This window comes from Dromiciops gliroides, chromosome 2 (genome assembly GCF_019393635.1).
Source record: "Dromiciops gliroides isolate mDroGli1 chromosome 2, mDroGli1.pri, whole genome shotgun sequence".
Classification (NCBI taxonomy): Eukaryota; Metazoa; Chordata; class Mammalia; order Microbiotheria; family Microbiotheriidae; genus Dromiciops; species Dromiciops gliroides.
The window spans coordinates 326,122,181-326,146,409 of NC_057862.1; the positions used below are offsets into that span (position 1 = coordinate 326,122,181).

Genomic DNA, 24,229 nt, shown 5'->3' on the forward strand with positions numbered 1-24,229 from the left:
ACAGATTAAATTTGGCACCATGTAGATGAAAGAGCTATGGATTAATCTGTCATCTGTTCCTTTAACTCAATCCCTTTTGACATATCTGATTGAAAATCACTAATGTCTCTTAGCACAGTAACCTCATCTTTAAAACAAAACAGAGACTTATATATATGCATATTCTATGACAAAAATTTCACTAGAGACATTTATTTAGTAGGAGAAAAATAGTAGTTAAAATTATGGCTCGGGAGCAATAAATCACCATATGCTATATTAGTCCTAGACTTGGTCTCCAAGCCTTGAATGTTGACAGAATTAACATATTCATTTGAGCTTTCCCGAATCTTTCAGTTTAACTCTCTCTCTCTCTCTCTCTTTTTCTGAAGGCTTAAAAATCTTTTCATTTAAAATGCATTAGTTTGGGAGCCATTTTAATGATCTAACTTCCTTTTCATTTAAGAACCCAAACAGAATTCCTTTGAAAGATGATATCTACAAAGAATTTGATTATTGAATGGAGATCAGTAATTTTGCACAGTGAGGAACATTTGTCTGATAGGTGGAAATGAACAGTCCTGGATATGAATGGCTGAGTCCATTCATGTTGACTTTTTCCATTTGAAAGCTGCAAACAAATTGGATCTGGAAACAAAACTGAAGCCACATCAGTATCACAGTTAAAAAATATAGAAATGGAAAATGAGGGGAATATGTATGGAACAACGGGGAAGAGAAGACTGAACAGACATCAGTTGCAAATGTAAAGTGTTAAGTAAGTGTAAAGTAAGACTGTCTTCCATCAGCTTCAAATTGCTGTATGGTTTCAGAAGACTAACATGAAACAGATATGTCTATTCTTCCTTTAAAGACATCTTTGGGAAAGAAGGGAGGGGGGGGAACCACTCAAAATTCATTTGACTTTTGTTCTAATTACAATGACTTTCATTAGCATCTAACTGAATAAATAATTCATTTGTAAGCGTTTTAAAATCAAAGAACTTCTTTTTTGTTTGTTTTTAAGGGAAGCTGGGGGGGGCATTTATGATGAAAAGGCCAACTAATATGTCAAAAGACCTTATCCAAAGGATGACATTTTTAGATGTAGATAACTTTTTATCTTAGTGAGTGAATAATGACTTAGGCAGAAATTCAAACACTCCACAGGCTTCATTTAAATCATCCATAGAGCCTCACAATGGACTAGGGAATTAAATTTGGAATGAGTTATCATGAATTATATTTGCTTGATATCTTGTCTGCCCAATTAGATTGTAAGGACTGTGGGGCTGGGGCCTGTGTCAGAGAGTCATTCAACTAAGAATGTTAGGGTTTGGCAGGGACTATGAAACACAGACTGTGGAACACAGGTAGAAGGGTCTTAAGTACACAGAATGTTAGAGCCAGATGGTACCATATTTCATATACCTCAAGTTTATAAAATATAGAGTATTAGAACTAGAAAGTATGTTACAACACAGAACATAGAATGGTAGAGTTGCAGGCATTTAGTCATACAATCTCTGAATTACAATCTCAGAGGCAGCTAGATGACACAGTAGATATAGTATCTGGCCTGGAGCCAGGAAGACTCATCTTCTTGAGTTCAAATTTGACCTCTGATACTCACTACCTGTATGATCCTAGACATTTCATTTAACCCTGTTTGTCTCAACTCTTTATCTCTAAAATGTGCTAGAGAAGGAAATTGCAAACCACCCCAGTATCTTTGCCAAGAAATAAACAAATGGGGGGATGAATAATCTGACATGACTGAAAAGCAAGTGAACAATATCAAAGTTCATATAGTCTAACACATCCCTGAAAAGAATCCTCTCTGTGATATTCATATTGGTTGTTTCATCTCTACTTAAAGATCTCTAGTGGTAAGGAATTATTGACCATGTAATACCATCCATTCCACTTTGGGTGCTACAGATTTGTTTTTTGTTTGTTTGTTTGTTTTTCATTTTTGTTTTATTTTGTTTTGTTTTGGTGCAGGGCAATGAGGGTTAAGTGACTTGCCCAGGGTCACACAGCTATTAAGTGTCAAGTGCCTGAGGCTGGATTTGAACTCAGGTCCTCCTGAATCCAGGGCCAGTGCTTTATCCCCAGAGCCACCTACCTGCCCCCTGATTTGTTTCTAAAGTTCTTCTTTACATAGAGTTAAAACTTAGGTACTTGCCTCCTTTGGCATGAAGGATGAAGACTCATATGATGCTCCTTGCCCATTCCATCTCCTATTCCTAAACAGTTACCAAAGATGGAAATCCACAGAGATAGAAACTAGAGAAACAGGTAGCAATTCCCCAACAGCTTAATAGAGGATCTTCAAACTTCTGTGCCTCTCCAAGACCCTTAGGATATGATCCAAAAACACTTTTGTTTGGTACTTAAAACTTTTTACAATTTCACCCTAGCCCCTCCCTAGGCTTGATTACACATTGTTCTTCCTCACATACTCTATGCTTGAGTAAAACTGGTCTCCTGTTGTTGAACTTACAGAACATTTTATCTCCTGCCTCCATAATTTTGTACAAGTTATATGCTATGCCTGAAATTCTTTTTCTTCTTACTTAGGCCTCTTAGGACCCCTGACTTCCTTTAAAACCCAGCTCAGCTTCAGCTCCCTTTCATCATTCCAATAGTTGTTGGTGCCACTTCACCTTTAAATCAATTTATTTATTTTCTACATATCTCATGTTGAATGCAAGTCATTTGAGGTCATTTGTCTTGACATGTTTTTGCATCCCCTCATACCAGGCAGAGTGTTTGGTCCATATTCAGCATATAACAAATGCTAATTGTTTGGAAAACATTCCATTAGATAGGACCTCCCAGTTTTGTCCTTTCTTCTTGTAGCCACTAAAAAGGAAAGTACCTAATCTCTATCTAATCTCTGTTGTAATTATTTTGTAGATTTTTATGAACACAGAAATTAATAAGAATATATTGTTTTTCACTCTAATGTTTAGGCTGATGTCTGTGTCTACAATACACATGAAGTAAAACAAAACAAATAAACCTAGAGTACCCGATAAAAGTGATGGCCGGATGATGGGAAAAGAATTGCTTTTTGATTTTAGTCTTGTTTGTGCTGTGTTTTTTTTAATAGCCCTGCTAGCCCTTTATTTGAGCTGTGTGAAAGATGAAAATATTATCACTCATGTGTGAAATAACAGTTTTTAACCAGACTTTGTCTAGCTTCTGGGTGACATCACAGTCTATGAAAATGGAAAGTGTTGGAAACAGGGTGTGGAATGGGGGAAAACATGCCTAGATGTGATGAGAAAGAATGAAGAGAAAAGGTAACTTGAGTCAAATACTGCAGTTCAGGCTTAGCTTATCTCAGCCAGCCAACAAGTATTTCTAGAATGCCTGTAATGGGCAAAGCATATTGTGCTACACACTGTGGAGAATTCTGAGATGTCTAAGGTATCTCAGCTGCTAGGTGGTACAGTGGATAGAGCATTGTGCTTGGAATCAGGAATATGCATCTTCACCAATTCAAATTTGGCTTCAGACACTCACTTAGCTGTTTGATCCTGGGCAAGTCACTCAACCCTGTTCACCTCAGTTCATCTATAAAATGAGCTGGAGAAGGAAGTAGCAAACCACTCCATCATCTGTGGCCAAAAAACCCCCAAAGTCAGACATGACTGAAACTACTGAACATAAATTAAATTATGATATAAGCTAGAGAGTTTCCCAAAGAGGGCAACTAGGATGATAAAAGACCTTGAGAAAATGCCATATGAGGACCAGCTAAAGAAATGGGTGGTGGTGGTGATTAACCTAAAAAACAAACATGGGGGGGGGGGAGGCGACCCAATGCTGTCTTTAGTGTTGTGCATTAGAGGGTATACTGGACTTTGAATCCAAAGACTCAAGTTCAAATATTGGCTCTAATAATACTACCTCTGTGTCCTTAACCTCTCTGGGTGTCATTTTTCTCATCTATAAGATAAGGAGGTTAGACTAGATCATTCTGTCCCTAGCTCTCTGGTGCTATAATTATGTTAAAGGCTATCACTTTGGAGACAGATTAATCTTGTTCCACTTGGCCCTAGAAATGAGAACCAGGAGTTAAAGGTATAACTTATAGACAAGTAGGTATAGGTTCCTATAACTATTAGACATATCCGAAAGTGGAATAGGCTTCCTTAGGAGACAAGGGTTTCTGCTCAGTGAAGATCATTAAGCAAAGTTTGGAGATGACACCTCTTCTTGGGAATGTCTTGTAAGTGAATTTTGCCCAGGGATGGGTTAGAATCACTCACCTCGGAGGTTCTTCTCTACTCTGATAGTTCTATTATCTTTATATGCACATTGTATGTATGTACATATGTGTATACACACATCAATACATTTACATACAAATGTATTTATGCCAGGGACTCCCTATAAATTTGTTAACTTATTGATGAACTGACTACTTCAGTCAGTGTTCTCCATCTACAAAGCTGCTAGACAAAGTAGTCCACATATTATATGTTATAGACCTCAGAATCTTAGAATTGGAAGAGATCTCAGAGATCACAGAGTCCCTATCTGTTTAATAACTAGACCTCATATACAAGTTTAGGTCTTTCCTTGAAAATCAAGTATCCACTGTATCAGGTGGTAGTCTTGGGGAAATCTTCAATACGTGATTTGCTTGAGGCAGATCAACACAGTGATACAAGTCTAGATTAGAAAAAAAAAATGACTCCAAATCAGAAGAACTAGTTCAAGGTCTGCATTAGATACTTCCTAGTTTTGTGAGTCTCAATTCTTCATCTGCAAAATAGGTGCAAGTGTATTTGTGTAATGCATTCCTCAAGGTTCTTGTAAGGAAAATGTTCTGCAAACCTTCAAGCACTACAGAAATATAAATTGCTATTTTTATTATTATTATTCTCATAAAACCTGCCATGGTTGCCCCAAACACCTTGACTTAATTCTTTCGTTTTTGTTTGTTTATTTTTAAATAAAATATCTAGTAATGAAGAGTCAGCCCACCCTAGAAATTCCCATGCTGTAAGGATTCTATCTTCCAAATCCATTTCAGTCTCTGGAACACAAAGTGAAAGCCCTTGAAAAAGACTTGTAATAGAGTACATTATTGAATAGATGATGGGGATGGGAGAAAAGGATGAAATACAGTTAACTGGCTAGTGGTTTTGCTCAACCGATTTGGATTGCAAAAATCCAAAGGCAAAGTATTACAAATAGCAAATGGAATTCAGGTATTTTTCCCACGTATCAAAATAACAGAATCATGGCATTTGAGCGTTGGAAAAGGTCTTCAGCAGTCATGTAGTACAACCCAAACACCAATTTAATCCTCACCCAGAGCAGCTACTTTCCAGGGTATCAGGAAAGGGAACCAGAAACCAAGAGAAACATATGAATGTGAAAAACCTATACACACATTAAATGGTACATATGTCTAACTCTTTATACTAGTTGAGGCCTGAAATTCTGCATCTCCTTATCTTCAAATTTTGACAACCATTAAAATGAAAACTGTGTCTTATAGGTTGTTTATGAATGACATAATTCATAGTGAATGAAAACTGTATATGCACTTTATATATAGTATACATTCTGATATGTCAACATCAGAATATTCAGAGCATTTTGCTATATTTATGTGAGTGGGTATATATAGGTACATCTGTAAAATATACTATAAATAAATATATTTGTGGCATTAAGTAACAAATGTCTATAATTATATTATCTATCTATCTTTCTATCTTTCTGTTTATATCTGTTTTATCTATCCCTCTCTTGACTTCCATCCTTTTCTAACATTGACTTTCTTGGGATAGTACAACAATAGAATTATTAGGTTAAAGGATATGAGCAGTTTCTTATAATTTAAAACTATTTTATACAAGTGATTGGAAAAAATTCATAGCTCTAACAATAATTTATTAGTTTATCTTTCTTTGCCTAGTTCCTCCACCATATACAATTCCTGTGTTTTTTTTAATCATCTTTGCCAATTTTAAGGTCCTAAGGGATTTTACTTTACATTGCTCTTGATTTTGGAGCATTAAAACAAAAAAAAATGGTTATATACAATTTGCATTTATTCCTTTGAAAATAGCTCTTTAACTTGAGGATTATCCAAAAATCATCTTTTATTTGATTCTTTGTTGCATATATTTCTAAAATGCATTTATTTATATTTTTCATTTAATAGCAACTGTATAATGAACCTATGTGAATGTTTCTCTGATAATCAAATATCTTGAGGGACATTAAAGATTTTTGACATATGCTTCTAAATATAAAAGAACCTAGTATATTTGAGCCCCCATATGTTGTGAAGGCCTTGTCCCCCCACATGTAATATGTGCAAGGGATTATGCTTGATAGTGAAGATCAAAGACAAAACAAAACAGTTTCTACCCCTAAGGAGCTTACATTCTACTAATTGTGATGGTATGAGGTGTGTAGATTTTGCCGAATTTTTATTGAGCTTAGATTTTTGTCTAGAAGTTATTTTCCTTATTATTTTACTATCTACTGGATTTTCTATTACTTGTAACTTTTTCTTTAAAATAGCATACAGGAAAAAAAAATCCAGGTTGGTAGTCTTTTTGGGTAATTGAAATTTCTCTATATGTGGTGATTGGAGGGACATTCTTTTTGGCATTGATACCTGGGGTAGTGTAAAGAACATTGGCTTAAAAGCCAGCAGACTGGGGCAGCTAGGTGGTGCAGTGGATAGAGCACCGGCCCTGGATTCAGGAGTACCTGAGTTCAAATCCGGCCTCAGACACTTAACACTTACTAGCTGTGTGACCCTGGGCAAGTCACTTAACCCCAATTGCCTCATTAAAAAAAAAAAAAGCCAGCAGACCAGCATTTGCGATCTGGATCTACTACTTACTAGCTATGTAACTTTTACATATAACGTATTTTATTTTTTCCGTTACATGTAAAGATAGTTCTCAACTTTTGTTTATACAAGCTTTACAATTTCAGATTTTTCTCCCTCTCTCCCCTCCTTCCCCCCTCCGCTAGACAGCAGGTAATCTGATATAGGTTATATCTATGTATCTATATACATATACATATATATATATATCCATACACATATATATATCCATAATAACATTAGTCATATTTCTGCATTAATCTTGTTATAAGAGAAAAAATCAGGGCAGTAATGCAAAACCTCAAAATAGAAAAAAAAACAAAACAACAGCACCCAAAACAAAAGAAATAGTATGGTTCAATCAGCATCTATACTCCACAGTTCTTTTTTTTTTTTTCTTCGATTTGGAGATCCTCTTCTATCATGAGTTCCCTGGAACTCTTCTGTACCATTGCATTGGTGAGAACAATATAGTCCATCACAATAGGTCAACACTCAATGTTGATGATACTGTGTACAATGTTCTTCTGGTTCTCCTCATCTCACTCATCATCAGCTCACACAAGACCCTCCAGGTTTCTCTGAACTCCTCCTGCTCATCATTTCTTACAGCACAATAGTATTCCATTGTATTCATATACCACAACTTGTCCAGCCATTCCCCAATTGATGGGCACCCCCTCAACTTCCAATTCCTTGCTACCACGTAAAGAGCAGCTATAAGTATTTTTGTACATTTGGGTCCCTTTCCCCTTTGCTGTGTAACTTTTAACACGTGTATTACTTTCTCTGAGACTCAGTTTTTTCTTCTTTAAAATGAACATAATGATAATTACACTAACTTAAATCATGAGATTGTTGTCAGAGTCAAATGAGTTTATTTGTTTAATGTCCTTTGTATACAAAAAGTACTCTGAGATGCTCTGATTTTTATTAGTTAACCAGAAGAGTACTTAATTAGACGATAATAACACAGCTTTTCAATATGCTCATGTAGAATAAGGAGTTCTGAGTTTTAAAAGGTTTATGGCAATGTTTTGTTATTTGTTTTGTTTCTGAAAACAAATTAAGAGAGACATTTTATGGGATGAATTATGGAATGGGAGAGAGAGGCTAAAGTATGTTACATCCTACTTGCACTTCCATTTGTTATGTGCCTCAGAGAGGTCTCATTTATGTTTAAGCCACCAATTAGACACTTAGAATGAACAGCAGAAACAAGCCTGAGCATTGTGACCTATTTAGTTTAATGTCCTCTAGTGTTTGTATGGCAGGGCAAATGACAAGAAAGAATGAAAAATCTCCACCATTCCCCGTGCTGCTTTCAGGCCTTCCTATTTTGCTTTCTCTATACCTAACCCAAGGGTTCATTTATTAACAGAGCTCCTTCCAATCCCATCATCTGTTCTGAATCTTAATGTAAGCAGGCCTTGCATTATTATTGTTGCTATTATTTAATGTTTATTGTGCAACAAGGTTTGCTGTGCTGAATACAAAACAGAGATGCAATCCCCGTGATCTAAACTAGAGAAGGAACAAGCAAACAAACAAATAAAAAAATATTGAGTCAAATACGCAATGCACACTCCATTGAATTGAACTCTCTGCATGTTTATTAAACTCCCATGATGGGTAAAGCCTCCTGCTTGATGTTGGGGACACAATAACAAAATAAACACAGTTCCTAACATCAGAGAGCTTCTAAAGTAATGTATACCTATATACAACTCTGTATAATGCAACAAAGACTGTAAAAGGAAGTTGTGAAGTTATAGGCCTTCTGGCCTTCACCCTGGTCAGACCACATCTAAAGAACCTTGTATAGTTTTTGGTTTTAGTTTTAGTTTTTTTATGCCACATTTTGGCCAAACTGTACTCTGTCCAGAAGAGAGCAACCAATAATATTGAGGGGATGGGAACCCATGCCATATAAGGATATATTTAAAGAACTGAGTGTGTTGGACCTAGGAAAGAGAAACTAGGATAGAGGAGAATATACTGGCTCTCATCAAGTATTTGAAGGGCTGGCAGATGAAAGAGAAGGATTAAATGTGATTTGTTTGATTCCCAAAGATAGAAGAAGGAATAACAGATGGACGTTACAGAGAAACAGATTTTGTCTCAATATGAGTAAAAATTTATTAGCAATTAGACGTATGCAAAAGTAGAATGAGCTGGCTCAGGAGGGAGCCAATGCCTTAGGTCAAATGAAAGCTTTGATCATAGATTGGATGGCCATTTGTTAAGAGGTTGTTGAAAGGATTCCTAGTTGGTGTATGTGGACTAAATAACGTCTAAAAGTCCTTTTAACTCTAACATCACCATCCTCATCATTATCATCATCCCTAATATCAATACAGCACTTTAAGGTTAAAAAAATTCATTACATATATTATCTCATTTGATCCTCACACCAAACCTTGGAAGTAGATAGGTACACTTATTATCTCTGTTATATATGAAAAAACTGTCAGCCAGATTGTGACCTAACCAGGGTCACACAGTTAGTAAGTGTCTGAAGCCAGATTTGAAATGACAACTGCCTGACTTCCAGGCCCAGGGCCTTCCATTATATCATATAGATTATGATTATTTAATTAAAAGGGAGAGGTACAAAGTACTAGGAAGAATTACTTCAAGCTGGGGGTGCGTGTGAGGAAAATCAGGGCTAGGAATACATGACAACTCAGTGCACAGGTTACTTCCTATGATCATCATCTAAAAACTCTTAAAATAGACTAAATAATAAATAGAAAATAGGCATAAGTCTATTTTATTGTTGGTTTTGTTTCTAGTAGCTCAGTATTCTTTTCTGGAAAAAGGAAGTTAGAAGTTAGGTAGACGTTGATAGAGTATTGGAGTAGGAGTCAGGAAAATTTGAGCTCCAATCCTATCTCACACAGTTCTGAGCTGTGTAATCCTGGGGAAATGACATAATTTCTGAGTCCTAGTTTCCTCATCTTCAAAATAGGGATAGTAAGGAGGCACAGTGACTAGAGTACTAGGCCCAGAGTCAGGAAGATTGAAATTGAAGTTCAGCCTCAGACACTTATTAGTTATTTGACCCTGGACAAACCACTTAACCATATTTGCCTCAATTTTCTAATCTGTAAAAAAGAGCTGGAGAAGGAAATGGCAAATAATTCTACTATCTTTGCCAAGAAAACCCTAAATAGTGTCACAATGTGTCAGATATGACTGAAAAATGACTGAAAACAGCACGTTGTTGTTGGAAGATCAAATGAAATAATGTGGGTATAGTATCTTTCAAAACTTAAAGCATTATATAAATTATTTTAGTCTTATTGTTGAAAAGTGGTGAGAAGAAAGAGAAGCAAATGAGTAATACCAATGATTCATTTTGATTCAGTTGAGTAGACAGATATTAATCATCTTTTATGTTCAAGTTTCTGTGCTGGGTGATTAATAAATCCCTGAGATTATCTATCTATCTATCTATCTATCTATCTATCTATCTATCTATCTATCTATCTATCTATCTATCTATCTATGTATTATCTATCTATAAATATAATTTTTTTCCTGGACTTTGATTATATCTCTGTACCCATGAAACCTAATCTTAACTCACTTTGGATCCATTAGGGATGACTTAATTGGGGAACTTCTGTTTGGGGGGCCATATTTTAATGCTGGCTTATGAAAGCAAGGCTTCATCAGCAATTCAGCCTTTGCCCTTTTGCCTTTCATTTTTTTTTCTTTTCAGAGAGTTTCAGTGAACAACAGAACTAAGAGTGGACAGGGGTCTCCATTTTCTTTGTGGGTGGGAAATCTCTATTAACAGATGTTGGAATAGAATGTCTTAGTCACTTAACATGTGTGTATTAAGTGCTTACTCTGTAGCAGACTCTTTACTAAGAGATGAACTTCAGCACCTTGGTTGTTGTTATTTGTCCTTCATTCTCAAAGAGGACCATGGTATTGGGAAGATGGTGTCATGACTTGCAAGTGAATTGGATTTAAGAGAGACTCAGCTGTGCTAACCCTCCAGAGGGATCTGGGTCCAGTGGCGAGATATAGATGCAGGATGAGTGGAGACAGCCCTGGATGCAGTGGGAGACCTTGGCCTCTTTTGACTAAGATCTTTCCTAGGTCTCAGTTTGTCTGAGGCAACACCCGTTCAGTGATTTAAGGCTAGGTAAGAAGTGAGGCAAAAGATGGCCTGTTTAACTTGTTCTAAAAACCAAACCAAACAAACAAAAAAACCCCAAACAAACAAACAAACAAAACTACTATCAATAACAAAACACCATTCTAGGAGGGGAAGAACTTCAGGGGTTCTAGCCAGAACAGAAACAAAAATTGCTATACAAACTCACTCTGAGCCACCAAAACTTAGACAATGACCAACTAAGGCTTGGGTTGGGACCCATTATTGGCCAATCAGTGAGAACCAGAATGTTTTAGATTTAAGGCATAGTCAAGTAGCTCCATTTGAATCTCAGTGGTCTTGTTACATGGGGATATGAATGTATCCTGACAAGGAATAGGATTACTATATATGGTGTTCCTGGCCTCTACGTTTGGAAAGGTAATGGAGTGACCTCTTGACATGAGAGATGACAGCCATGGAGATAAGCAAAATGTATTCAGAGTGGTGGGAATTCTTGCATATCAGCTTTCTGGAAAATTGTTGAGTGTTCTTGAACCTCAGATTCATTAATAGGAATAGTCGGATTTCCAGGGCAATGTGATTCCAGCAGCTAGGTGGCACAGTAGATAGAGTACCAGACCTGGAGTCAGGAAGATTCACTTTCCTGAGTTCAATTCCAACCTCAGACACTTACTAGCTGTATGACAAGTTACATTTTTATATTGTATTGTATTTTTATTTATTTTGTTAAATATTTTCCAATTACAATTTTCTTTATAAACTATTGAATAGTTCATGTTATTGCTATTCAGACATCCCCTAACAATTCCAAGCATGAAAGAACAAAAGGGGACAACTTAGATTTAAAAATAAAGATAAAAATTTCTACAACTTTGTAATCACATACACATACTCACAAATGGTCATTTTAAAAAAGTTTCTGTTCAAAAGCCTTTACAAAATATTCTGTTTTTTATATTACTTAATAGGATTTTATTTTTTCCAATAACATGTAAAGATAATTTTTAACATCCATTTTTGTAAGATTTTGTGTTCCATTTTTTCTCCCTTCCTCCCTCCCCTTCCCTTCCCCCTCCCCAAGAGACCAAATAATCTGATACAGATTATATATGCACAATCATGTTAAATATAATTCCACATTAGTCATGTTGTAAAAGAAGAATCAGAACAAAAGTGAAAAACCAAAAGAAAGAAAAAACAACCAAACAAAACAACAACAACAACAACAACAAAATGAAAAGAGTATGTTTCAATCTGCATTCAAACTGCATAGTTCTTTTTCTGGATGTGGAGAGCATTTTCTATCATAAGTCTTTTGGAATTGTCTTGCATAATTGTATTGCTAAAAAGGCTGTCTATTACAGTTGATCACTACACAACAATGCAGTTACTATGTACAGTCTTCTGGTTCTGTTCACTTCATTCAGCATCAGTTCATGTAAGTCTGTCTTGGTTTTTATGAAATCTGCCTGTTCATCATTTCTTATGGCAGAATAGTATTCCATTACATTCCTATACAACAACTTGTTCAGCCATCCCTCAATTAATGACCATCCCCTCAATTTCCAAGTCTTTGCCACCACATAAAGTGCTGCTACAAATACTTTTTTACAGTATAGATGATGAATGAACCATACTATTTCTTTTGTCTTTGGTGCTATTGTTTTTCTATGTTGAGGTTTTTCGTCATTGCTCTGATTTTTCTCTTATAACATGACTAATGCAGAAATATGTTTAATGTTATTATGTATGTATACATATATACACATATACACACACACACACATATCCTATATCAGATTACCTGCTGTCTAGGGGAGGGGGAGGGAGGAAGAAAAATCTGAAATTGGAAAGCTTGTATAAACAAAAGTTGAGAACTAGCTTTACATGTAACAAGAAAAAAATAAAATACTTTATTACAAAAACCAAACAAAACAAAACAAATATTTTTTTACATGTGGGTCCTTTTCCTTTTTTTGTGTTGTCTTTGGGAATACATACCTAATAATAGTATTGCTGGGTTGGGCAAGTCACTTTAATCCTGTGTGCCTCCATTTCTTCATCTGTAAAATGAGCTGGAGAAGGAAATGGCAAACCACTCCAGTATCTTTCCCAAGAAAGCCCCTTATAAGGTCATGAAGAGTCAGATATGGCTGAAATGACAATAACATCTAGACAATGCGCTCCAAAGTGAAAAAAGGATTATCTCTCTAATAAAACCAAGTTCATTTCCTTTCTGGAGAGAGTCCAAGACCTCAGGGTGGTAGCATAAAGATGAATGTCTATATGGGTTTGGGGAGTGAAAGAGGACTTGCTGGTATATCTTGCTGGTATACCAAACCTAAATGCATTTCCTTACCAGTGGGAGTCTAAGCACTGTGGAATTCCATCAGACTAAATTATGCAGGAGTGAGGTAAAATGGGACTTGCTTCAGTTCTTGGCCTTGATTTCTCAGAAACCTATAGTTCATTTCCCTTCTTGGAGAAGTCTAATCGTACTGTGGTACTGTGAACACTGTAAGGATATTGGTTCTATAGGAAAAGAGGAGTTAAAATAGAAAGAGAAGGGAATTCCACTTCACTATTTTTACACAACTCATATGCATATGACTTCTTCATATTATTCTCTTTTTTTTTCCTGTGGGATGGAAAGATTGTTCTGTACTCTGAGTCCTGTCCACAATCAAGGGGCCCATTTATGAAGGGGTTTCCAATATGTGGAGTGCTTGTTATGAGATATATTCTGAGATTTTCCAGAGGTATCTCTGGTTAGGGACAGAACAAGCTAAAAAGATATGATTCTGGGGTTACCCATATTTGTTTTATTCCCTGACTAGACTGTAAGCTCTTTAAGTAAAGAAACTACATCTTCTACTGTGTTTGTATCCCCCACAATACTTAGCATGACCCAGAGTACATGCTGGAATTTCAATAAATACTTGATGATATTGAGGATTCTATGTTAGGGAGATAAATTCTAAGCCAAAATTCAGCAGTTTTCAAGATTTTTTTACTTTCTTTATAAAAACCAAGTGAAGTCCAAGTTCCAGATTTAATCATGATAACCATGATATCTATTTATATCTGGATAGCTCTATAGAGTTACAAAGTACTTAAAACACGTCACTCATTTGATTCAAACTGACCCTTTTGATGTTTCTTCCCTCTCCATTCCATTGTTAAACATTTCTCCCTCACACTTGGCATGTATTCATTTCAACATCTTAGAATCCCCCATGTCTTAAAACGCCCAACTCAAATAAATGTCATCTCCCATATAAGGCCTAGTCTGATCCCCCACCTTCCCAATCCATCTCCTCACACAAGCAGATAATAGCTCCCCCCATTTGTTTGAATTGGTTTTGTATATATTTCATAGATACTCCTATATACTCATGCTATTTATCAAGTTAGACCATAAGCTTCTTTGGAGCTGAGGTTGTTTCATTCATGTCTTTGTATTCCCAGCACTTAGAATTGTCCAGCATATAGTAGGTGTTTAATAAATTCTTGATGACTGATAAAATGAGCCATACAATAAATAATCTTGAAGATGATATCTGCATCATTATCCCCATTTGAGGCAGTGGGTCAGTGCACAGTGCAGTAAATAAAAGGCCTGGACTTAGAATCAAGAAAAACTGAATATGGGGCAGCTAGGTTACACAGTGGATAGAGTACTGGCCATGGAGTCAGTACGACCTGAGTTCAAATCCGGCTTCAGACACTTAACACTTACTAGCTGTGTGTCCCTGGGCAAGTCACTTAACCCCAATTGCCTCACTAAAAAAAAAGAAAACACAAACAAACAAATAAACAAGAAAGACTGAGTTTAAATCTTCCTCTGACACTTATTAGCTGTATGACCCCTGGGGAAGGCCTTTCACTTCTCTCATTCTCACTTTCTTCATCTATAAAATGTGAACAATGATAGCATCTATCTTATAGGGTTGTTGTGAGGATCCAGTAGGATAACAGACATACACAGTGCTTTGAAAACTATAAAGCATTACATAAATGCTAACTAGCTGGTTCTGTCCCTCAGTTTTCCAAATTTTTAGAAACACTAGGTCCCCTGGCTGGCATGGGTGTTGAGGTTCTTGTCAATCTTTCTGGAAAAGTTTAGAAAGGGTTCGATTTGCATAATTCCTGAGGGGGCCATTCTAATTAGGGTGAGTGCAATGGGAAGTGCAGTGATCGAATCAATCTTTGCCTCCTCACAGAGTTTGGTAAGGGTCAATCATATGAGTAATCTGGGTGATGAAGGCAGTACCATTATCACTCTGGAGTGATTTGGGAAGGTCAAAACTAGGAATTATTTCATTGAGAAGGGCTTGTAAGATCCTGCCCTTTTTATGTTTTGCTGGGAAAGGCTTCTACCCAACCCATAAAAATCTACGAAGACTGGAGCAGCTAGGTTGTACAGTGGATAGAGCACCGGCCCTAGAGTCAGGAGGACCTGAGTTCAAATCTGGCCTCAGACACTTGACACTTACTAGCTGTGTGACACTGGGCAAGTCACTTAATCCCAATTGCCTCACCAAAAAAAATCTACAAAGACTAAAAGGACTCTATACCTTTTGCAAGGTGGTAAGTGAGTAAAATCTATCTGCCAATCTTTCCCTGGTAGTTCCCCTGTCTTTGGATTGCTTTAAGGAGGGGGAAGTTTTGAGGGTCACAGTGGTATTAGTTTGGGTGCAGAGGGCAAAGGAATTGCAGGCATCTCTGATGATCTTAGAGATGCCCTTGCCTGTAAAGTGAGACTTTACTAAAGTGATTAGAGCTTCCCTGCCCAGGTGAGTGTAATTGCGCCAAATTCAAACTCTGAGTAGTTCACAATGTAAAGATATCCTGAAGTCAGAGACTGCTCTTTGCCAACCTTCAGAGCCTGGCCACAGCTCAGGAAGGCAATGGGGTTTACAATCAGCTTTATGAGTCACAATCAAAAATTTCCATAAATTGTACACACAGTTAAAATGTTTGACAGACACATAAATGAACATTCGACACACATAAGCAAACAAACAACTGTGAGATGTTACTTCTTCCTGTCTAGCCCACTCCAGGGTGTGGCAAGGGAATAATCAGAAGGCCTGTCTACCTTAATTCTTCTCTCTCCTGCAAATAATGGCTATTTGGTGTTACAATAGAAAATCATGCATTTCTTTTTGCCTATATCCATTTTTTCCAAATTTTTTTTAAAATGATACACCCGAGAGGTGGAGGTGGCAGGGTCACACGGAATAATGCTCTCTTCTTGTCCCTTCATGGTGGCTTGGGCTAGATTGCACTGAGAAAGATGACCACACTTGGGTCCAAGTGGGAGCCAACAAAACCCCAAGGAGTGTTTCTCTAGAAGAAGACTTCTGAAGGAGACATCCTGACAGTAGAGAAAAAAAATCCAGAAGTAGCCTGGCTATTCCAACCTCAGATTTTGGGGGCCCAACCAAGTTGACTGAGGCTCCTAACAGGACAGAAACACAGTGCACACCCCACCCAGGGAATCTAAGAGCCAAATGAGCAGCCCCCTTTTTACCTGTCTGATGACTTTCCCAGGTTTTGGCACCAGAAATATTTGGGGGGACTTGTGACTTGAATAGGGAGGGCTAGATCATCCAAAGAATTGGAGGCTTATCACGAATCTTGTAAAATTAAAAAAAAAAGATTTATTAGTAGAGGAATACCATGTTGACTGTCCCACAAGAGTAAGAGAAGACTTTGTCTTTGGTGTCTTTATAAAACAAAGGAAAGGAAGGGGGTTACAAAGCACTGGGAGGGTAATGCAACAACAGGAAGGGAATTTTGTTATGATGGAGCATCAGTAAGATATGCAGCACCCATCCATATCTTGCATATCATCTTGAAGACCTTGGCATTACTTATTAGTAACAACAACTCGCACAGAGGATGTGGCCTTTAGGAGCATTTTTCATTCATTGCCAATAGGGCACTTAAGTTTGCTTCACTGATTTTCAGAAGTCTTCTTTTTCTACCCCCAAAGCTCACTCTTAAAGAAATTCTATTTTTCTCCAACAAAACAGTCCATTCAAGCTGAAATATGCTCTTCTTTGTTTCTCTCTGTTATATCCACCTGAAAGCTAGGGCTCGAAGTGGAGATGTAGATGCTCCTTTTGTGTATGTGCATGTGGGTGCCTTGCTGGGACCATCAGAGATGCATAGTAATTCAGGATCAAAGGGAAGTTCTTCTGGAAGGCCTCTGGAGAATTCTTTCTTTCACCGTTCCAAGAGCTCTTATTCAGAGACCTCTGGGAATGTGTCAGCCTAGAGTACATGTCGGGAATTTACAAGCCTATCCTCAGTTACACTGGGTGAATGGGCATGGAGCTTTAGAGCTGGAGGGGACCTTAAGGTCACTGAGTCCAGCCCCACATTTGACAGATGAAGAAATGAAAGCTTTGAGAGGTTGAGTTCTATTAAAAAAAAAAAAGCCTGGGGAGGGAATCAGGCAACCTTTTGTTCTAGAAAGACAAGTGACTTCAGCTTTCTAGGCTTCTGTTTCCTTATGTGCAAAAATATGGATTTTTGTGTAAGGATTCTTAACCTGAACCTCTGTTACCTTTTTTTTTTCTTTTATTTTGGCCTTGTTTTGATATTTCATAAACATTTCAACATAATTGGTTTCCTTTGCAAGGCTACATATTTTATGTATTGAAATATTATTTTGAGAAGAGGTCCAAAGGGGTTAATAATAGTCAAAAAAAAGGTGAAGGATCTCTATTTTCAGTGGGGTGGGTGGGACAATAAGAGAATAACTATTTATATAGTACCTACTATGTGCCATGTACTGTGTTAAGTGCTTTGTTAATATTATTTGATCCTAACTACAATTTTTTGAGGTAGGTGCTCTTATTACTCCAAGTTACAGTTTAGAAAACTGGGGCAAATGGAGGTTAAATGACTTGCCCCAGGTCACACAACTACTAAGTGTCTGAAGCTAGATTTGAATTCACGCCTTCCAGCTCTCTATCCACTATATCATCTAACAGCCTTTTAGAAGATATCTAAAATGAATTTAAATTCTCTGGTTTAGATTTAGATTAAAATAAACTATGGATTCAGACTGTATGTTGAGTGAAGTTATCTTGGAGACTCAGAAATTAGCAATGATAGTATTGTAAGATTACACATGGAAAAGTAGGTATACTGCATTTAGAATCAGAGGGACTATGGTCAAATCCTTCCTCAGACTCTTATTTGTATGATGTGGTATAGAAGAATGACTGCTGAATTTGGACTCAGGGGTTCTAGGTTCAGATCTCAGTTCTGCCATTACCTATGCATCTCGGTTAAGTCACTCAACTTGTCTGTACTTCAGTTCCTTATCTGAAAAGTGGAGAGAAAAAGAGGTTGCCAGATTAAATGATTTTGAAGGAAACTTCCAGCTTTAAACCAATGATTTTATGACCTTTGATTGAGGGTGTTGCTTGGACAAAAAGATATCTTAAGATCCCTTCTACCTCTAAACTTATGATCCTAAGATCTAACAGACCTTATTCTCAGAGAACCAGCATCAGTCTTCTATCTGCCTTTTTACAGGATTGCTACTCAATATTAGTTTTCTAATCTGGTCTATTCTAATGGGGACATTTTCCTTCTGTACCCCTATAAAGATCTTAACACATCTCCCATATGTAAGTTTCATAAGATAATTGGCAGGACATGATGGTTACTTTTAGATAATATATTTTCTTTTCTTTTAGTAAGTAAAGAACTTCAAAAGGATATCATCCCAAAGTGCTCCTTGCAGTTTTCCTTTGTACTTCTTTCTGTATGGGTTTTCTATCTCCTTACTTTGATATGTTAATATAACCATTCCCCTTTCTCTTCAACATCATTTAATTCCAAAGTGAATTTCCCCATCTATCAGCAAAAATTCAATTTCTCCATGTCCAGTTTAATAGAAGAGCTTATGCATGCAATTTCATAAGCTTAAGGCTTGAGACACTGGCTCTTCAGAAGCCCACTGAGGTCAACTCTTTTCATTCTCTGGAAATACCAACAGCTTTCATCCTTGTCATATGGCAAAAATGTGTCAGAAACTCTCAACTCCATTTACTAGCTTTCCCCCAATCCTGCTCTAGCTTCTGCCCTTTCTATCAGTAGCATCCTATTCATTCAGGATGCCCTTTTCCAAGCCCCTCTGAATTACCTTTACCTATTCTCTTTCTTTTATCTCTCATATCTAATCAGTTGTCACTTTCTATACATTCAACGTCCCCTACATCTCACACACACACACACACACACACACAGATCCCCATCCTCTAATTTGTTATCACACTAGTACTCATTTGAATCATTGGAATTGCCTACTAGCAGCCTCCACATCTCCTATGTTCAGTCCATGCTGATACTCAATGATCTTCCTTGGCTCCTGAATGATTATGAAATAAAATTCAGACATTTTTTATCTGTCATTTAAGACCTTTCACAAATAGTTACTATACTACCTTTCCAATTTTATGGAATAATATATTCTCATAATTGGGATGCACATAATAGAACAAATAAAATTCAATCTATAGAAAACAAGGAATCCCCTTTATAATATCCACATCAAGTGGTATACCAAGGGTTGTGTTCTAAATACTCACAAGAGCCATTTGTGTCTTTAGACATTGGTAATGGGCAAATGCTACAAATTAGGACTTGGTTTATTGTTTTGTCGATTGTCTAGATTTAAGAAAGTATTAATAATGCAGATTGAACTTTAAAATGGTGGGGTGTATATACATTACATTTCCAGAGACCCTGGTCGCTGAACACTTAGAACATCCCTGTATTGCTCTTTAAGAATTATTTTGGTGGTGCAGCTAGGTGGAGCAGTGGATAAAGCACTGACCCTGGATTTGGGAGGACCTGAGTTCAAATCAGGGCTCAGACACTTGAAAGGTAATAGCTGTGTGACCCTGGGAAAGTCACTTAACCCTCATTGCCCGGAAAAAAAAAAGAATTATTTTGGCTAATCAGTAATGTAGTATGGGGCTTCAGGGAGTCATAACCAGACTGGAATCCTGGTGACTGTAGGCTAACAACAACAAGTATTTATAAAGTGCTCTCAGCAAAGTGCTTTACATCCTTCCTCTCATTTGCATATCACAAAAAACCGTCAAAGACTTCTAGTGACAAGAAGCTCGCTACCTTTCAAGGAAGCTCATTCCTTTGGGGGGGGGGCAGGGGGTTAGAAATTGTTTTCATAAACTGAGTCAAAATCTGCCTTTCTGTAAATTTTACCTAGTTCTGTCCTATGGGGCTAAGCAGAAAAATTAAGCACAATTCTTTAATATTCCCTGTTCTTTTTTTTTTTTAACATCTACTATCTAAGTGCAAATGTGAGCCAGTACAGATTGAAGACATTTAGAGAATGTAAAAGTATTTAAAAATATCAGAAAAGGCTTTTGGAAACTACTCTTTCCCCTGGTGTTTTTTTTTCCTTTTTAAAAGAATAGAACCATTCAAAGAAACATATCATCTTCTTCAAAATGTTGCTAAGGATGCTCAGGATATTTCCAGGCTTAATTCAACCTGGAATTTATCTGGTGCCCAAATGTTCACAATACTTGTTTATGTTGATTGAGGGAGTGTATTATTAGTGTGCTAGTATAAACACCTGTTCATCACAAGCAGATCCAATTGGTAAATTTCTTCCTTAGTTCCCAGCCAGTTTTAAAAACGTTTTATTCTTCTCCTAGATCTGAGTGGATCAAAAGAATAGCAGTGGATTCTCAATGCCTTAAGTTACCATGTAACCAGGCTTATTTTGGTTAACGTATCCAAATAACCCAAGTGAGTATGAAATTATAATGGAAAATAGCAGGGAATCCATTAAGATGTTTAGGCAATTTTGAACTAAATATCCAACAGAACATTTGCAAGTTCTCTTTATTTTCCTTGGCTCCCTCACAGAATTCAGGGTACAAAGCCATTTATAATGATGTGATTTCTATACAGAAGAGAAAGCTTTTCTTAAAGAAAAATAAAAAGAAGGAAAGAAAGGATTTGTTTCTTTATTTAGAAAAACTACCTTTCTTCTGACTAATTTCAAATACCATATGATTATACAGTATGAGTCCTATCACTAAAGTAACATTTTCTATCACTCCATTAAAGAAACGATCACTTTTGTTAAACTTATATATGTTCAGTGATTTTATGCACCATGGAAATTAACATTTGCCACAGTGAGCAAAAGAATATAATAAGGAGAAGAAAAACGTTCTCTTTTGCCTTGACTTCATTTGAAAGCATCTGATTTCACTTTATTTGTGATCAGAGTGAGTACCTGGAAAACATTCCAATACCACTTTGGACATATTAGGTATAAGAAAAGAACAAAAAACACATTTGGAGGAAAACTAAGCAATATATTCACACCTAATGGAGATAAAGGTAATCCCAAGTCACTGGAGTAGAAATTTCTTGCCTAGAGGGTCATTGGTAGCCATAAGATCAATTATTGTTTTTTTTTATTGACCACCAATCTTTATTTCGCTTTTACAAATACCCCCTGTTATGGGAGCCACCCATCCTCTAGATGTTCCTTACACTCTGTTTTTCACAGTGGACAGTCTGTAGTTCTATTGCCTCTACCACCTCTTGTGAGTGCGACTTATCTTAAACCTGAGGGTACTATTCTCTATTTCTGTGTACAATATATGGATATCTAGACTCTCTTTGGTCTTTTAGTTTGTGGTTTCCAGAGAAGGCCAGATTCTGCACACCTCCAACTCATGGAGATGGGGTTGGGGGCACTGTTAGGCTTCCTGAGGGCCTGGGGCAGTTGCTTGAAACTCAGAGCATCATGGCTTCCCCACTATGGGTGTTGTGGTTTTGGTATACCTGACAGCTCCCCAGGCTTAGCAGCTGAAGGGTTTCTGGAATTTGATTTCCTGGATATTGCCAGAGAAGTAGCTCTTAGTGGGGATTCAGGGCCAGCAGGACGCTAGGGCAGAGGACCCCAAGATCCCCAGTTGAGTGAAGAGAATCTTCCAGAGGCCTAATGACAGGTAGAGCTGGGGTGCCCATGGAGAAAGCTCCTCATGAACCATAGTAGGGGCGATCATTGTCCAGGTTGAGGTGGGAAAAATAGGAGACCATGTTCTTCTCAGATTGGGAGTACTTCTGAAGAGAGTCCTGGTGCTCCTCCAGCAACTGACTGGTACTCTGAGGCTGAATTCCTTGGGGAAGGGAGCAGGCATCCAGGATCCTGTCTGACCCATGTACTTCCCTGGGGTCTTTCTGGGCCCCAGTTGGGCATCCCAGATCCATGGGTGGCTGAAGGATCATGGAGTTTCTAGGACCTCAGCAGACCTGGTACTCATGGGGTCTCATGGAAGCTGGAGGCTCCATCCATGCCGGGGTCGTTGGGGAGGGAGAGCTGTCCATAGGATCAATTATTTAGAGGCAGAAGGGACCTCTGAGATCATTTAGTCTAATGCTGTCATTTCACAGATAAGAAAAATGAGGACTACAGAGGTTAAGAGAATTGTTCAAGGTCACACAGCATAAGAGGTAGGATTGGAAACAAGGTCCTCTGGCTCCAGAGCCAGTGATCTTTCTTTGGAACCATACAGCTTTGTTATTGCCTTTTATCAGGTCATACAACCATAGAGCATATGTTGGGTTGATTTTAGAACACCTATAGTCCAACCCTCTCATTTCACATATGAGGAAATTAAGAACCAAGGAAGATATATGATTTACCCAAGGTTATACTGGGAGTAGCTAAATGGTGGAATACAGTCAGGTATGGACGTCTCAAAATAGATGTTCACCATGTCCAAAACAGAACTAATCAACATTTCCTCTAAGTGCTCCCTACTTCCTAGCTTTCCTTAACCTGTCAAGGGAACTAAAATCTCCCAGTGGTCGAGGCTTACAACCTTGGTATCATACTTATGTCTCTACTCTCACACCACATATGTAATCTATTATCAATGCTTCTTGTTTCTAAACTGTACAAAATCTTTCACATATATCCATCCCCCTCTCCCTACTCACATAGCCACCATCTTTCATAACTAGTCTCTCTACTAAAGTCTCTCTCCACTCTAGTCCATTTTCTACTCAGAGGCCAAAGTAATTTTCTAAAGTATTGATTTCCTAATGATCTGATTATGTCATTCCCTTACCCTCTGTTCCTGACTCACTAAACTGCAGTGGCTTTCTCCAGGATCAAACCAAGAGTGATCCCTGGATCAAATTCCAGGATCAAATGCAAAGTTCCTGTTTAGCATTTAAAGGCCTTCACAACTGAGACCCTTTTCAACTTCATAATCTACTTCATAACTTGGTACATTCTAAAATATAGCTACACATACCTACTTAATTTTCCTCGCCCTTGACACCCCCATTCTCTTACTCCTTGACTGTATACTGTCTCTCTCCCATGCCTAGGATGCTCTGCCCTGTGGCTTCCACCTCTGAGCTTCCCTATCTTCCTGCAAAACTCAGCTGAAATCCATTTTCTCTAGAAGGAACTTCCTGGTCTCCCTTGTCCCACTGTTAATGCTTCCTTCTGCGATTATCTTTTGTCTCCTCTGAATAGACCTTAAGTACACATCATTTTTTACATGTCATCACACACAGTGTAAGTAAGCCCCTTGAAATCATGGACAGTGATTTTGCTTTTCATTGTATCCCTAAGGATTAGCACAGTACCTGGCACATTTCTGTCGTTTTCCATCTTGTCTGACTCTTTGTGACTCCATTTTGGGGTTTCATGTTAAAAATTACTGGAATTGTTTGCCATTTCCTCCTCCCACATATTTTACAGATGAGGAGCTGAGGCAAATAGGGTTAACTGACTTGCCCAGAGTCACACAACTAAGTTAAAGTCTGAGGAAGATTAGTGTAGATGAATCTTCCTGAATCCCAACCTGACACATATTAAACTTTTAATAAATGCTTGTTGACTCACTGAGTTACTATACCTGTCTTTCAATAGTTAGAAATTTAGAGATTGTTTTTCAAATATGTAAAATGACAATCTGTATTCTTTTGTCTAATTATTTTACAACAGTTCATGGGATGTGAGGTGGGAGTGAGTAGATTGGTGAAGAACTCTTAACTCTGTTAAAGTTGTATAAATGTCTTGTTTCAGGTCTGTGCTCTAGCTAAACTGTTCTAATTTAAGTGCCATGAAAATGCTTTGTGTTTTCTCATCTCCCTGTCTTTTCTCATGGTGTTTGATAGGCCCAGAATTTCCTTCCCTTTTT

General features: G+C 37.4%; 1 protein-coding gene and 1 pseudogene across 2 annotated transcripts in view; one reads left to right on the forward strand and one right to left on the reverse strand.

Moving 5' to 3' along the window:
* The window catches only part of SGCD (sarcoglycan delta), a 1,325,612-nt gene that overhangs the window by 432,110 nt on the left and 869,273 nt on the right, over positions 1-24,229 (forward strand). The window lies entirely within an intron of this gene.
* Positions 21,804-22,361, reverse strand: LOC122744567 (annotated as a pseudogene).